Source organism: Echinops telfairi, unplaced genomic scaffold, assembly GCF_000313985.2.
Source record: "Echinops telfairi isolate 266 unplaced genomic scaffold, ASM31398v2 ScPeMD7_5592;HRSCAF=6446, whole genome shotgun sequence".
NCBI classification, from domain to species: domain Eukaryota; kingdom Metazoa; phylum Chordata; class Mammalia; order Afrosoricida; family Tenrecidae; genus Echinops; species Echinops telfairi.
This window is the reverse complement of record NW_022109491.1, coordinates 40,846,499-40,862,751: the sequence shown is the minus strand read 5'-3', so window position 1 is coordinate 40,862,751 and position 16,253 is coordinate 40,846,499.

The window sequence follows — 16,253 nt, the reverse complement described above, 5'->3', positions numbered from 1 at the left end:
TCCCTGAAAATAAGACAGTGCCTTATATTATTTTTTGCTCCCAAAGATGTGCTAGGTCTTATTTTCAGGGGATATTTTTCCATGAAGAAAAATATGGTACACATTTATTGTTTTATTAAAAGAGACCTCGCACTTCCTGTCTGCTCCAGCTATGCTGCAGCCAACAGTAAGCTTTGCGGCGGTACCCGCAGCTAAGGTCCAGAGTCCAGAGTTACGGTAGCTTCAGGGGGGCCTTATTTTGGGGGAGGTCTTATTTTCGGGGGATGTCTTACTTTCGGGGAAACAGGGTACTGGTTCAGTTGTGAGGATTCCTTCCTTACATTGAGTTGTAATCCTTACTGAAGATTACAATCCATGATCTTCTGAGTGAGCACAACAAAGTGTTCTGGAATGCCCATTCATCTCAAGGTTATCCACAGTTTATTACGGTCCACACAGTCTAATCCCTTTGCATAGTCAATGAAACACAACTAAGCATCTTTCAGGTATTCTCTGCTTTGAGCCAAAATCCATCTGACATCAGCAGTGGCATCCCTTGTTCCATGGCCTCTTCTGAATCTACCCTGAACTTCTGGCACTTCCCGGTCATTGTACTGCTGCAACCATTGTTGGATGATCCTTAAGCATAATTTTATTTGTGTTCAGTATCCACCATATCATTCTATAATTAGAGCATTCTGTTGGGTCACCTTTCTTTGAAATGGGCAGAAATGTGGATCTCTTCCAGCCAATCGGCAAATAGCTGTCTTCTAAATCTCATGGCATACACAAGTGAGTGCTTCTTCAGCTTTCTGAAACATGGGTCAACTCCTGGAGCCTTATTTCTGGCAATGCACGCAGTGCAGTTTGAACTGCTTCCTCCAGGACTATTAGTTTTTGCTCAGATGTTACCTGCCACAATGGTGGACTGTAAACTAGTTCTACCTGGTACAGTGACTCTGTGTGTTATTTCCATCTTCTCTTGATGCTTCCTATGTAATTCAATATTTTGCTTCTAGAATCTTTCAAAATTTCAATTTGAGGCTTGAATATTTTCTTGACTTCTTTCCCTTTCAGATATGGTGAAAGTATTCTTCACTTTTGTTTTTCTAATTCTAGGTCTTTGCACATTTCATTTTAATATGTGGCTTTGTCTTCTCGAGCTACCCTTTGAAAATTTCTATTCTGTTCCTTGACTTCATCTTTTACCCAACCTTGCTTTAGCTACTTTATGATTAAGAGCAAGTTTCAGAGTCTCTTCCGGTATCCACTTTGATCTTTTCTCTCTTACTTGTCTTTGTAATGACTTTTTGCTTTCTTCATGATTGGTAGTCTTGATATCATGCCAGAACTCATCAGGTCTTCTGCCATTAGTGTTCAAATTTGTTCTTGAGACGTTCTCAAAATTCAGGTGTGTATTAGTCTAGGTACTTTGGAGAAACAAATCCACAGCAACTCATGTATAAGAGAGAGTTTTATGTAAAGAAAATGTGCATCACGAAAACATCCCAACCCAATGGTGCCCAAGCCCACAAGTCCAAAATTAACCCATACCCAACACCAGTCCACAAAGTCCTTCACCTCACAAAACAGAGACAATAATGCCGACTGCAGGAGGAAAGCTGAGTCAGTGAACGAATAAGCATCTCAGCACTAGCAGGGGTCTCCATAAGGCTGCTCCAGTACCCAGGGCTGCATCGGGATAGGTCCATGCGGCTTCTCCTTGGGGATGTCTTGTAGGATGTCAATCTTGCAAGATGAAGCAGGAAGCTGCTAAGGCAGCTGCATCCTGGTGCGACCATCACAAAGCAAGAGACCCGAGAACTAGAATGGCGAGGCTTCACCACCCATTTATCCCTCCGCCTTTCAACCAGCACTACATGTGATTATCGGCCAGGCTGGCACAATTAACTAACTCAAGGTGGGATAGAATCGAGGTCATATTTTGGTACAGAATCCATGTCATAGTTTGACTCTTGTGTATGTATTTTAATTTTCTTCAGCTTACATGTAAGCAATTGATTGTCTGTTCCACAGTCAGCCCCTGATCTAGTTTTAGCTGCTGACATTGAGCTTCTCCATCATGTCTTCCCACAGATGTAGTCATTTTGATTTCGGTGTATTCCTTCCAGGGAAGTCCATGTGTATAGTCTCCTTTTGTGTTGTTGAAAAAAGTATTTACTAAGAACAAGTCATTGGTTTTGCAAAATTCTATCATGTGATCTCCAGTTTCATTTCTATCACCAAGTCTTTATTTTCCAACTATTGTTACACCATTTTCCCCTCCAACTTCTTTATTCCAAACACCAGTAACTGTCAATGCATCTTGATTGCAAGTTTGATCAATTTCCCATTGAAGTGATTGGTAAGATTCTTCAATTTCTTCATCATTAACTTTTGTGGTTGGTGCATAAAATTGAATAATAGTTGTATTGTTTGGAGTTCCTTGAAGACAGATATATGTTTTCTGATCATAGGGAGCATTGTACTTCAGGATGAATTGAGCAAGATCCTTTCTGACAATGAATGCCACACCATTCCTCTGGATTATGTTATTTCTGGCATAGTAAATCACATGTTTTTCTGATTCAAAATAACCAATACCAGTCCATTGCCGCCTCACTAATACCTATAATATATCTATCTTCATGTGTTCCGTTGCATTTTTGACCACTTCCAATTTTCCTAAACTAATTTTGCACGTTACAAGTTCCAATCATTACAAGATTTTTGCAGCTGTTTCTCTTTACCTTGAGGCATGCCCCATCAGCAAATGAAGACCCCCAAAGCTTCCCTCCCTCAGGCTTTACCAGACTCACGGCAACAGGGTGGCCTCCCCTCCAAGAAACCAGCTCTTCTTCAGTCACATTTTGGATGCCCTCAGACCTGAGGGACCCATCTTCCAGTAGTATCTCAGATGATATTCTGCTTCCTTTTTCCCCCAATATGCACTTGTAAAAAACAAATTGTCCTGATTCATATTTTATCACAGAGAAATAATTTCTAAGTGTCTCTAAAAGAAGACGCATTTAATCTTCACCTAAGAGAATACTAATAGAAATTTGTTATATTTGAGATTTGGTTTTGCCATAGAGACAAAACAGCTTTCTGGAATCTTGTAATTTATTCTTTTGTTAAAAAAAAGGAGCACTGACTTTAAGCTGATTTGCTTAATAATCTTCTTGTATGAACAAGAGGGGAATTCATGAAGAACAGTGAGCTGGCATCTCAACACAGTCAATAATTTACACTTAAAAGGAGCTCTAAAATCATTCTGTCTAGAATAATGTCTAATAGATTAATATGTGCTAGTCCTACTAAATTCTTATTTACAAAAGTTCTGTTCAGCAGAGTTTTCCTGACACTAAATTAGGTCAGCTTTGTGAATAAGCAACTCAAAATTTTTATCACTCTGGGAATGACTGTGAAAACATTGTATTGATTCTGGCATTAGAAATAAAATTTAGAGTAGATTAATATGCAAATATAGAATTTTTGAATAATGAAAACTATTGATTGCTATAGCTACCTGGTTAACTTAGAGGGGTTTCCAAATCATATCCTTTTGTTATGGACTATGAAGAATGCTGTCCAGTTCAAACAGCCAAAGTGTGAAGTCCAGGTAACATAGCACAATGCCTGGGTCACCAAGGTCAAGATGTCCTCTTTTAATTTTATGTTTCCATGAACTTTTGGAAGCCCCCTTGTACTATTAAGATACTAATATTGGTTCTGACATTCACTTGACTTTGAAGCCAAACCTGTCTAAACTTGGGTCCTCATTTGAAAATTGGAGAAATATTATTAGTACTCCTTGTAGATAGTTGTGAAATTAAATGAAAGATGATAATAGTGCACATCAAAGGGTTGGCAAACTTCCTGGCAATAGCTTTAATTCAAAGGTTTTATCAGATCAGGATAATTTTTTATGGGTTAAATAAAACTATCTTTGTTTGGAATGCCTGTTCAGCTGGCTTCTAAAGACATGTGCAGACAGTCTGACTTGGTTAGAGATTGTATTTTCATATCTTTATTCTTTCACTTGATCCTCCAGCATGCTGTCACCTGATGCCTTAACATTTTCTGTCCTTGTGTGGCTAGTGGTCAGGACGTTGTCCCCTGGGCTCATAAATGGTAACGTTTTACACAATTTTTGACACTAAGCAAGGTCATCAGTTCAAAACTACTCATCACTTCATGGGGGAAAGATAGGCCCTCTGCCCCCATAAAGACATACAGCCTCGGAGCCCCACAGGGCTCTTCTGATCTGTCTCATGGAGTCACTTGAGTCTGAATTCACTTGATGGAGTGACTTCTGGTTTTGTGAAGCAATACTGAATGCTTGCTAATTATGAAAAATGGCATCCTCCAGGGGAAATATGAAAAGGTTGCTCCAACTTAAGTGTTCTGATGACTCCTTGTGGTTCAGAAAGATAGTCATAATGGATTTTGGCCCACTTTTAATAGTAGGGGATCCAAAACAAATCACATTGTGTTTGTCTTCTCAAACCCTGACCCCCAGGTCAAATTAATGTTAAAGGGATGTATTTGCCACCCCTCACCCCCACATTTTAACACGGTGTCCAAGAAATGGTCAAGATGGAAAGGGTCGTCCTGCCTCGTGTCTTGTGACCCAGAGCATGAGGTCAAGTTTGCAGTCATTTTACAGGCCAGCATGCCAGAGGACTGCGCAATGCTGCTCCTTCAGAGCAGCGGCTCTCCGTTGCCACGACTCCCAATGAAGAAAAGAAAGAGGGACATATTTTGTTTGGAAAGTCCTCTTATGGAGCTTGGAGGTTTAGTATGGGTGTGCAGAAGCCTTGCTGGCAGAGTGGTCTACGTTCTGGGCCACTGAGGTTAGCAGGTGGAAGCCAGCAGCTCTGCAGCCAAAGGAGGAAGCTTTCTATTCCCCGAAAGTTAGTCTAGGAGACCCAGAGGCAGTTCTTCCTTGCCCTGTAGGGTTGCCATGAGTCCGAATCAACTCAACGCAGTGACTTTCGAGTTTTAGGAATTTGGAAGGCAAATCTGCAGTCTCCTTTGAGGATCTTTGCGGATAAAACCTGCAATTTTATAAGATAACAATTCACAGGTCAGAGAGATGGATTTTGGGGAAATAGGCCGGATCAAGACTAAAACCCAGACTCCCAGTTCATGCATTTTCATGTACTTCCACTCTTGTAGCAAGAACTACCAAGTTCTCCTTTGGAATTCCTTCCCCATTCTGCCATTGACAATATACGCATGTGCTCTTAACACTGGGACCGGATAACTGCCCGTGGTTGATTCTTCTCTGATTAAACGAGCAGTGGGCATCCTGAAAACAAACATGAGACTCGGTCCTGAGAGTCTGGAAACAGCTTGACTGCATTTTCCAGTTTCATAGTGAATTTTCCAAAGTTGACCTTTGCCTGGCTTTATTGATCACTAGTAAGACACTGTACTCATTTCAGAGCCTGGTAGCCAAGTTTGCAGAGCCAGTATTCCATTCTAATGAGCTGCCAGCGACTCGACAACTAAATCAGAAGAGAATTGACGGAGAAAACCATGAAGGGTTATTTAGCCCACTGAAGTTTTAGACTTCTCTGGTTTCACTTTGGACCTAGTCTGCCAGAGTTCCATAAAATTCATCCTATGCCCCTGGGAAATGGGATTTGATACTAAATGTACCATGGGAAATATTGGTACACTAATTTGAAACACCACGAAATCAAACCTCCAGGCAAGAGTATCTCAGATCTAGTTTTATCTGAGAACAAATATGATATGCTAACTTTTTATATTTCCAAAGAAGCAGGCTGTTTTCTGTGCTTAAAGTAACCATGTAACCTAATCGGGGCAATCATCTTTTCCCAAAGAGTGTAATAGTTATTGATTGCTGTGAAAGAAATTACTTCAAAGCATGGTAGCTTAAAGAACATTTATTCTCAGTTTCTTGAGTGGCTTAGCTGGATGAATCTGGCTCAAGGTCTCTCATGAGATTGAGTCTGGCTCAAGGTCTCTCATGAGATTGAAGTTAAGGCGTCAGCTGGGTCTACAAGCATCTTCAGGCTTGGCTGTGGCTGGAAGTTGTACAGTTCTTCACGTCTAGGTTCTCTCCGCAGAACTACCTGGGTGTTCTTGAGATATGGCAGCGATCCAGGAAAGAAAGCAAAGAGGAAGCCACATGCCTGACTCAGGGTTGGAAACACCAGTTATTTTCCTAGTCTATTTTTGGGAGTCAGGAAATTCAGTCACACTCAAAGGGAAGGGAAAGAAGCACCACTTTGTAAACAGAAACATATAAAAGACTTTTGGATAGATTTTTCAATCATCATAGATTATAAACCTTTTTAAAATCACATAGTGAGGTATTCCATATTTGCCATGAACAATTTGGAATCGATGTGACAGTGGTGAGTTTGAGGGTTTTTTTGTTTTTTTTTAATGTACTATTCATCTCATATTAATATCCTTATACCAGCAAGATAAATATGTCAAATATCCAGGCGGAGAATTAAAATATGCCAAGTATCTATTCCAAGCCTGGAAGGACAGGTCAAATTATTATTTAGTTTCCTGAAGATAAGATTAACAATAATGAAAAAAATCCCACGAAATAACAATAATAATAATATATAATTGATCAAGGGTTCACGAGGGTGGGTGGGTAGAGAAGGGAGGGGAAAAAAGAGGAGCTGATACCAAGGGTTCAAGTAGGAAGAAAATGTTTTGGAAATATTGATGGCAACAGATGTACAAGTGTGCTTAATACAATTGAATTGTGATTCTTAGGGAAGGTAAATTATAATTTATGAAGGAATAACATGGTCACTGTATTTATACTATTCGTTTTCTTTCCTAGATAGAAGTTAACCCATGATAAAATACTTTTCACTCCATCTCTGTTGAGAGCTGTTATAATCAGTATTAAAGTATACATATTTTCTGATTACAAGGATCTACATATAACCTCCTCCCTGGGAGATGGGTAACAGAAAAGTGGGTGAAGGGAGACATTGGGCAGTGTCAGATATGATAAAATAATAATTTATAAATTATCAAGGGTTCATGAGGGAGGGTGGAATGGGGAAGAGAGGGAAAAAGATAAAAAAGGAGGAGCTGATTCCAAGAGCCCAAGCGGAAAGCAAATGTTTTGAGAATGATGAGGGCAACACATGTACAAGTGTGCCTTACACAACTGATGTATGTATGGACTGTGAAGAGTTGTATGAGTCCCAAATAAAATGATTTTTTTTTAAAGTATACATATTTTCAACTGTGTGGGAAAGGTTGTTTGCTCCTTAGGAAAAGGGACAGGACCACCACCTTCCACGGTTCATGACCCGTAGGGGAATCCTGATGGCTCAGCCATGGGAGCTGATGAAGCAGCAATGGCTGGCCTGTCTCTCTGCCTGAGACAGACAGACACACTTGCCTCCTGCTCCCTGACTAAAGCTGCAGAAGGCAGCAGTCTGCAAACTTAGCAGTTACTTTATGTTCCCAGTCCCATCCTCCCCTCCTTTCTATGAATAACTTGCTGGATGTGTTAATGCTTTTTGTCCAGCCTTCAAATTGTGAACCGTCTCTGTGTAATCCTGTCACATGTTGCAGGCTACATGCAGGGAATATAATTAAACCTGCCCTTGATAAAGTACCAGGCCCTGGAGTGCCTGTACTGCAGGGACCCCCACACCCTAACTCTGGCTACCCCTTTTGTATGTAAGTTTTCTTCTACAGATTGTATCCTCTGGAACCCATGTATACGGCCGGTCTCTATATTATCTCACATTCAACCATTTGGCTAATCACAAGTGCTTCGATCGCTATACCACCAGGGGTCCTGGGAGCCCAGTGGGTTTATAAGTTGGGCTGTTACAGCAAGGCTAAGTTTCAAACCTACAAAGATGATGCTTTCAGCTCCCCTAAAGATTCACAGCCTCAGAAGTGTCCAGAGGCAATTCAAATCTGATCTTTAGGGGCTCTCTGAGTTGGAATTGACTCCATAGCAGTGAGTTTTGGGTAATGGCTCCAAACTAGGCTCCAACCTAGGAGCCCTGGTGGTGTTCTTGCGAGTTGGGCTTCTAACCACATGGTCAGCTGTTCAAAACCATCAGCTGTTCTGGGGGGGAAAGGTGAGGCTTTCTACAGCCATAAAGAGTTACACTCTCAGAAACCCACAAGGGCAGCTCTACCCTGTTCTTTTTTTTTCTTCTACCCTGTTCTATAGAGGTTTGATTAGTAGGAAATGACTCACTGACAATCAGTTTTGTTTTGTTTCCCACCTAGTGAGTGAAAATGGCACTAAGAGAAGAATACATAAGATTTGTTTCATAGAGAAAGCTGTATATATATATATATATATATACATATAAAGTATAACTTTTTACAATCACATCATATACATCATGTGTATATGTATAGCTAAGCTATACACTTAGCTTTTCTCTCAGCAAATCCCATTAGAAATCCTTTCTGCAAAGCAATCTTAGCTTTTCAAGTGTACATTTTCAAAAAAAAAACAAACAAGTGTACATTTTCATACATACTCCCATCTTGGAATTTCCCCAGGCAACAACTTCGATGTTGTGGTTCCCTAGACCTGTCCTAGTGAAAAAGACAAGTAGGTGGATTCCAGGAGAGGACATTTTTTTCTCAATGTCCAGGAGCCCAGAAGTCTAAATTCAGAGCATGAAAGCCCTAGGAGGTCTTTCTTGTTGGAAGCCTGAGGTTCTGGTCAACCCCTGGTGTTTGTTCCCTGGCCTCTTTCTTCACCTTGGTATAGTCAATAATTCTATGATTCTATTTGTAATTCATATGTGATTAGATTTAGAACTCTACTTTGGCATAGCTTCAGTAACAATAACAAAAGAAAGTCCATGTTTCCAAGTAGAATCTCATCCACAGGCACAGAGGCTAAGACTTCAGATTTTAGAAGCACAATTCAATTTATTACCACTAGAATTCTCCTCCTCAGAATACCAGACTGAGTACTACTGCACCTGTGGGTTTCCAAGACTGTAAATCTTTGCAGGGTAGAAAGGCTTCTGCAGAGCAGCTGGTGGTTTTGAACTACTGACCTTGCAGTTAGCAGCCCTGCCCATAACCATTATGCCACCAGGGCTTCTCAGAATCCTACTAGGAAGCAGGAAATAATCCCAAGTCACCAAGCAGCCAACAGGTGTCAGAGACCTTATATTAAAACTCCCATTAGACTCACTCAAAAGATGAGGACAAGCTTTGTAAAGCTCATGCATTTTACTCCACATATACCAAAGTATTATTGGTTAAGTCATATCCTTTGATAATAAAATCTTAGAAAAATCATTACCATACTTTTCCCAAGGAGTTGGGGATAAATGATGTTCCAAATGTCCAACTCTTCCCTGATGCTGTTTTTCCCCAACTCCTCCCCTGGTGGTGTGCCCTATAGGTTATGAGGGGGCTGTTAACCATAAAAGAGCAGTTCCATACCACCAGCCGCTGCGGAGAAAGATGAGGCTTTCTACTCCCATAAAGAGTTACAGTCTGCGAAACCCACAGGAGCAGTCCTAGTCTGTCCTACAGTCGTTACGAATCACAATCAACTGATGGCACGGAATATATTCCCTCATGTTCCTGGGTTCTGAAAATTGCTGCAACAACCTGCAGAAACTCACAAAACATTAATATTTCAAGTGTTGATGGGTGCTGTTTAAATATAGAAGTCAGCTCCTTGGTCAGCTGACTGGAAGCGCCATATTTCACCCATTCTAGAGAAAGTGACCCAACAGAAAGCACAAGTTAGAGAACAGTATCACATGCAAGTAAAATTTTACTGAAGATCATCCAAAAACAGTTGCAGCAGGGAGCTGCTAGTTCAGGTGGGATTCAGAAGACTGTGTGGAAAAAGGGATAGCATTGATGATATCAGATAGATCTTGACTGAAAGCAGAGAATACCAGAAAAATCTATACTTGTATTTTATTGACTATACCAAGGCATTTGACTATGTGGATCATAACATACTATGGCTAACTTTGAGAAGAATGGGAATTCCAAAATATCTCATTATGCTCATGAGGAACTCATACATGGATCAAGAGGCAGTTGAGTGAACAGAACAAGGGAATATTGTATGGCTTAAAATCAGGAAAGGTGTACAACCAGTTTGTATCCTCTCACCACTCTTTTATCCAATCTGTATGCGGAACAAATCACCAGAGAAACAGAATTACATGAAGAATGCGGTGTCAGGATTGGAGGAACGCTTATTAACCACCTACAACATGCAGATGACACACCTTGCTTGCTGAATGTAAGGAGGGCTTGAAGCACTTGCTGATGAAGGTCAAGGATTACTGCCTTCAGTATGGATTACAATTCAGTGTAAAGAACAAAACTATCTTTAGACAACCGGACCTAAAAAAACAATATCATGATATATGGAGAAAATATTAGTCAAGGATTTGTCTTGCTGGATCCACAATCAATGCTCCTGGAAGCAGCAGACAAGAGATCAAAAGATGCACTACATTCTGTACATCTGCTGCACAAGACCTCTTTAGAGTACTGAAAAGCAAGGATGTTATTTTGAGGATTAAGGTGCACCGGACCCAAGCCATGGCATTTTCCATGGCCTGAAATGCATGTGAAAGTTGGGCATTGACTAAGCAAGACGGAAGAAGCACTGATGTATTTGAATTGAGGTGCTAGTGAAGAATACTGAAAGTACCATGGACTGCTACAAGGAAAAACAAATCTGACTTGGTACAACCGCCGCCAGAAGGCTCCTTAGAGGCAAGGAGAGTGAAACGTCACCTCATACTTTGGAGATGTTGTCAGAAGAGACTAGTCTCTGCAGGGCATCGTGCTTGCTAAGTAGAGGGGCAGCGAAGGAGCGGAAGACCATCAACAAGATGGACGGACACTGTGGCTGCAACAACAGGCTCGGCGTGGGAACTCTTGTGAGGACGGCGCAGGGCTGGAAGTGCTTCTTGCTGTTGTGCGTAGGAACCGACTTGATGGCACTCAACAATGACAACTCTTCAAATTCTGAAAAGCTGAAATTATTTTCCTCCAAATTTAACATAGGTACTTTTGTTAAATTAGTTTTTGGAAAAACTAATACCAAAATCAGAACAAAGCCAAAGAGCAACCCAGACTAATGTCATTTTCAACAGCAATGAAATTCCCAGCTAAAGATAGCTGGGATAGCAATTTATATTTCTCAGATAAAACTTTGGCTATTAACTGTAACAAATCTTTTAGAGGATATGTTTTTCATATAATTTGATTCAATTCAAACTATAACTGAATACCAACTGTTAGGGATTTAATTGCATTACTGGGAGGTGACTCAGAGCTTCTCCTGTTTGTAACAAAGAATTGAGAAGGGATACAGCACTCACACCACAGTCAGAGAAAAGGCTTTTAGGGAGTTAGTTTATAGAGGAGGTGAAGTGCTTTGATATATATAATACCAAAGGGCCCCCCAGCAGATCCAAGGGCTGAGTAGGAAGAAGAGCTAGGTTTTTATCCTGTTAATGGTGGACCTTCAACCATTGGCTAGCTTTCTGGTGCATCTGCTGCTATTGGCTGGTTTTCTGTAACATCCCTCCCCTTTCCAGGTAATAGGCACAGAGCACGCCAGATTTTATGCTGTGTCCTTGTCTATGTCCCTGAAACCCAGGGTCAATTCAGCCATTGTGAGGTAGTGTGAATGTCCTGTCTTTCCTGCCCAACTAGACAAAGAAAAGACAGTAAACTCATATTGCTTTAGGCCTGAAATTTCAAAAGAAATTACAAAGCGACCACAACCTTTCATTATTCTGTAGATACTTTGACACATCTTTGTTTCCACAATGGTTTAAAATCTTTTTATTTCTTACCTAAAGAAAATTACGATTCATTCTACTCTGTCCTGTAGGATTGCTATCTATATATGTGTTGGAACTGACTTGGCAATGTGTGTGTGTGTGTGTGTGTGTGTTTGTGTTTAAGCAACGGTTTAAAATCATGGTGATCCCAGGTCATGCAGATGAAAAAGGAATTATTAGAACTCAGATTCTTGTGAAAAGGGAGAATAAAAAAGATGAGGCAATTTAACCATTATCCTTAAACAATCTGTACTAAAATTGTTGGACAGGAACCTATACTGATATGTAAACATTCACTGAAAACACAGTAAATACAAAGAGGCTTCAAAGTTAGTGGAAAACATCCCCTATACTTCAATTCTCTTTTTCAATACATTTTTAAAATCCCTTTTTATTTGTATTATAGTAAAGCCTGTGAAAGACAAAACTTGTGTAAGGTGGAAACTTGTCAGAGAAGAAAAATTCAAATATAGACCTGGAAAAACAAGGCACAGTCTGCTGGATTCTGGTTCTCACAAGTGCCCATGTATATTAAAAAAAAAGTTAACAAGGAATTCAATAAAGAGACCTACTCTTTTAATAGCAAGGCTATGAAAGGGAATAAATAGGCTATCAGAAACAGGGGAGAACACAAGCACAGAGGAGGCACACATTGACAAGTGGGATATAATGAAGATAAAACATCTTTGTACATAGAAAGAATTCACCACGAGAGTAATAAGAGAGCAGCCCACAGACTGGGAAAACACCTTTAGCAATGACACATCAGACAAAGGCCTTATTATTAAAATCTACAATACTCTGCTTACAATAAGAAAAAAACGTAATTGTCCACTGAGGAGGTGGGAAAAGGACCTGAACAGAAGTTTCACAGGGGCAGAAATCCAAATGGCCAATAAACATATGAGAAAATGCTTCCGATTATTAGCCATAAGAGAAATGCAAATTAAAGCAACAATGAGATACTACCTAATATCCTCAGATAGTCCAATTCAAAAAATCAGAAAGTTACAAGTTTTGGAGGGGCTGTGGTGAGATAGGAACTCTCATCTATTGCTGCTGGACCTGTAGGTATGTACGGCCACTATCGAATTTGATTTGGTGATATCTAAAACAGATAGAAATCGAGCTACCATATGACCCAGCAATCCCACTACTGGGCATATACCCAGAAGAGGCAAGAAATAAACCATGGCCAGACATCTGCACTCCAATGTTCATCACGGCACAGTTCACAATCACAAGGAGTTGGAAATAACCCAAATTTCCATCAATGGACGAATGGATTAAAAACCTGTAGTAAATACATACATACCGTGGAGTACTAAGCATCCTGAAAAAGCAGAGATGAACGCATGAAGCACATCGCCACATGGGAAGAACTGGAGGAAATTATGCTAAGAGAAGTAAACCAAGCACAAAAAGACAAGTAAGTACATGAATTCACTGAGGTAAGCTTCAAAATGCAAAAGGGCCATAGGAGAAGAGCTACTATATACATACATTCCTGGGGTGAGGTCCAGGTAATATGGCAGGGGCCAGACCAAATCCAGGGATACATATGTCAGCCAAAAGGAGGGGGGAAAAGACATGAGTAGCGGGGTAACAGGGCACTAACCCATCCAAGGGGAGGGTATTGTTTATATCTCCACAGGAGAGGGAGAAAGGTACCAGACTTCAACTCAGTGCACCAAGACGTGAATGTAACATACCAGCATGAAGCAGAGAACCAATAGAGAGGTCTGCAATGGCCAACCCCGATCCCAGCTACATGCCCCTTCTCTGACCCAGAAGAATGCACTTCAGAGGACAGCACTGAAGCTACAGCTCAGGGAGAGGGGCACATCTGATCAGAGGACACAGGAGCAAATGGAGAGGGAAGGAGAGGAAAAACATCCTGGCTCACCCAGTCCCGAGGATGCGATTAATGCTCAGAGCATCCAATGCACAGAGAAGACCATAGGACCCGGCCCACCACAAGACACAATAGCCCTCACTGACCCACCGCCCTACAGGGACAGTGTGGGAACTGTGCCTGATCTGACCCCACCACACTGGGGCTAAACACTAAGGGCATGAACAGAGCAGCAAGGGAACAAAGCAACAAAGTCCCCAAGTAATATCAAAAATAGACTGAAGCCACCCCATCAGACTTGACCAGGAAACACTCTTAAAGGTCAACAGACCTGGAACTATTTATAGGCTTTTGTCATTTTTGTTGTTGTCGTCGTCATCTTGTTTTTGTGCTTATTAGTGTCTCTGCAGGTCTATCAAGATAAAATAGGTGGGATAAACAATTCAAAGAAAACAAGGGGACGGACTCGAGGAACAAAGAAGGGAAAGTGGGGGAAAGGAAGTGGGCTGTCCACAACCCCAAGGAAAAGGGAAAAACAAGTGATCTAAAATTGATGGCGAGGAGGGCATATGATGCCTGGTGGGCTTGATCATGGGCAATGTAGCTGAGAGGAATTACTGAAACCAAAATGAAGGCCAAACATGACAGTGGGACAAGAGGAAAATAAAAGGAAGTAATAGAGGAAAGAACTAGGAGGCAAAGGACATTTATAGAGGTCTAAATACAGGAATGTATATATATAAATATATTTATATATAACGATATGGAAATAGATCTATGTACATGTTTATATAAGTATTAAGGTAGCAGACAGACATTGGGCTTCTACTCAATAGTAGGCTTCTACTTCTAATAACCTGGAATTCTGTGATACTCACCTTCCCAACACAATTGCTGAAGACAAAATAGGTGCATAAGCAAATGTGTGAAGAAAGCTGAGGGTGCCAGGCTACTAAAAGATACATCTGATGTCTTAAAGGCTTAAAGACAAACAAGCGGTCATCTAGTTGAGAAGCAACAAAGCCCACATGAAAGCACACTAGCCTGTATGATTATGAGGTGTTAATGTGATCAGCTATCAGTCATCAAAGACCCAGAACAAAAAAAGCATATCGATGTGAATGAGGGGGAGGGTAGAGACGAGACCCAAAGCTCATCTTTAGACAATTGGATATCCCCTCACAGAAGAGTCACAAGGAAGAGACGAGCCAGTCAGTGTGCAGTATAGCACCGATGAAACACACAACTTTCCTCTAGTTCTTTAATGCTCCCCACCCATCCCCATCCCCCTAATTTTCATGATGCAAATTCTACCTTACAAATATGGTTAGACCAGAGCATGTACACTGGTACAGATAACAGCTCGCAACACAGGCAATCTAGGACAGATAAGCCCCTCAGTTCCAATAATGAGAGTAGCAATACCAGGAGGGTAAGAAGGTGGGGGGAGTAAGGAGGAACCTATGACAATGATTGACATATAACCCCCTCCCAGGGGTACGAACAACAGAAAGGTGGGTGAAGGGAGACAGTGGTTGGTATAAGACATGAAAAAAAAAAGTTATAAATTATCAAGGGTTCATGGGGGAGGGAGGAAAAAGAGCTGATACCAAGGGCTCAAGTAGAAGGAAAGTGTTTTGAAAATGTTGGCAATATCTGTACAACATATGTGCTTGAACACAATGGATGTATGTATGGATTGTGATAAGAACTGTTAAGAGCCCCCGATAAAAATTACTTAAATTAAAAAAGAGAAAAAGGGACCCAAGCATTAACAGCTATCTCCAGCAGCAGTAAACGTTTTAAACCGGTTAATTATTCAAGGCAATTACTGCAAAACCTGGTAATCACTCAAGGTAATCACTCAAGGATGCTATAGTCCAGGAAAAGGGAGGCATGGCCATTTAGGTAAGTATGGATGCTGAAACCCTGGGGTAATGAAGATTATAACCAATCCCTTGGGAAACATAAACTATTTTACCATTGCCTGAAAGCCCTTTGATCATTGAAAACCTGATAATTACCTCATGGGACTATTGCAAAATCACTTTCTTGTCACATAGTTTAATGTATATAACTTGCTATATTTTGACTAAATTTTTGAAGCAGTTCAGAGGTAGCAAACCCAACTGTTTATTTCTTTCAGTGCTTGCAGAAATAAATTTAGAATTCCTCTAATCAACCTGGTTTTTTCTATGGCTGTATAGTGATAGGCTGTCCCGGGCCCCTTGTCTAACCAAAACCCAACTCACTTTCATGGAGTTGATGTCAGACAGAAAAGAACTGTGCCTGTGAGTGTCCAAGACGATAACTCTTTATGGGATTAGAAAGTCCACCTGCTCCCATGGAGTAACTGGTAGTTTTGAACAGCTGACATTGAGGTTAGCAGCCCAACTTGTAACCACGCTATAACCATTATGCCTCGAGTGGTCCTCAGAACCTCAGTCAGCCAGCAACAAAATGGCTACTGAATATGAATGTAGAATTAGGTTAATTAGTAAAGTTTGTTAGTAAGTAGCTATGTTTTGCTTCTTGTTTCAAAATGTAATAATTTCATATGTGAGAGTTACCATTTTCTGATGAAA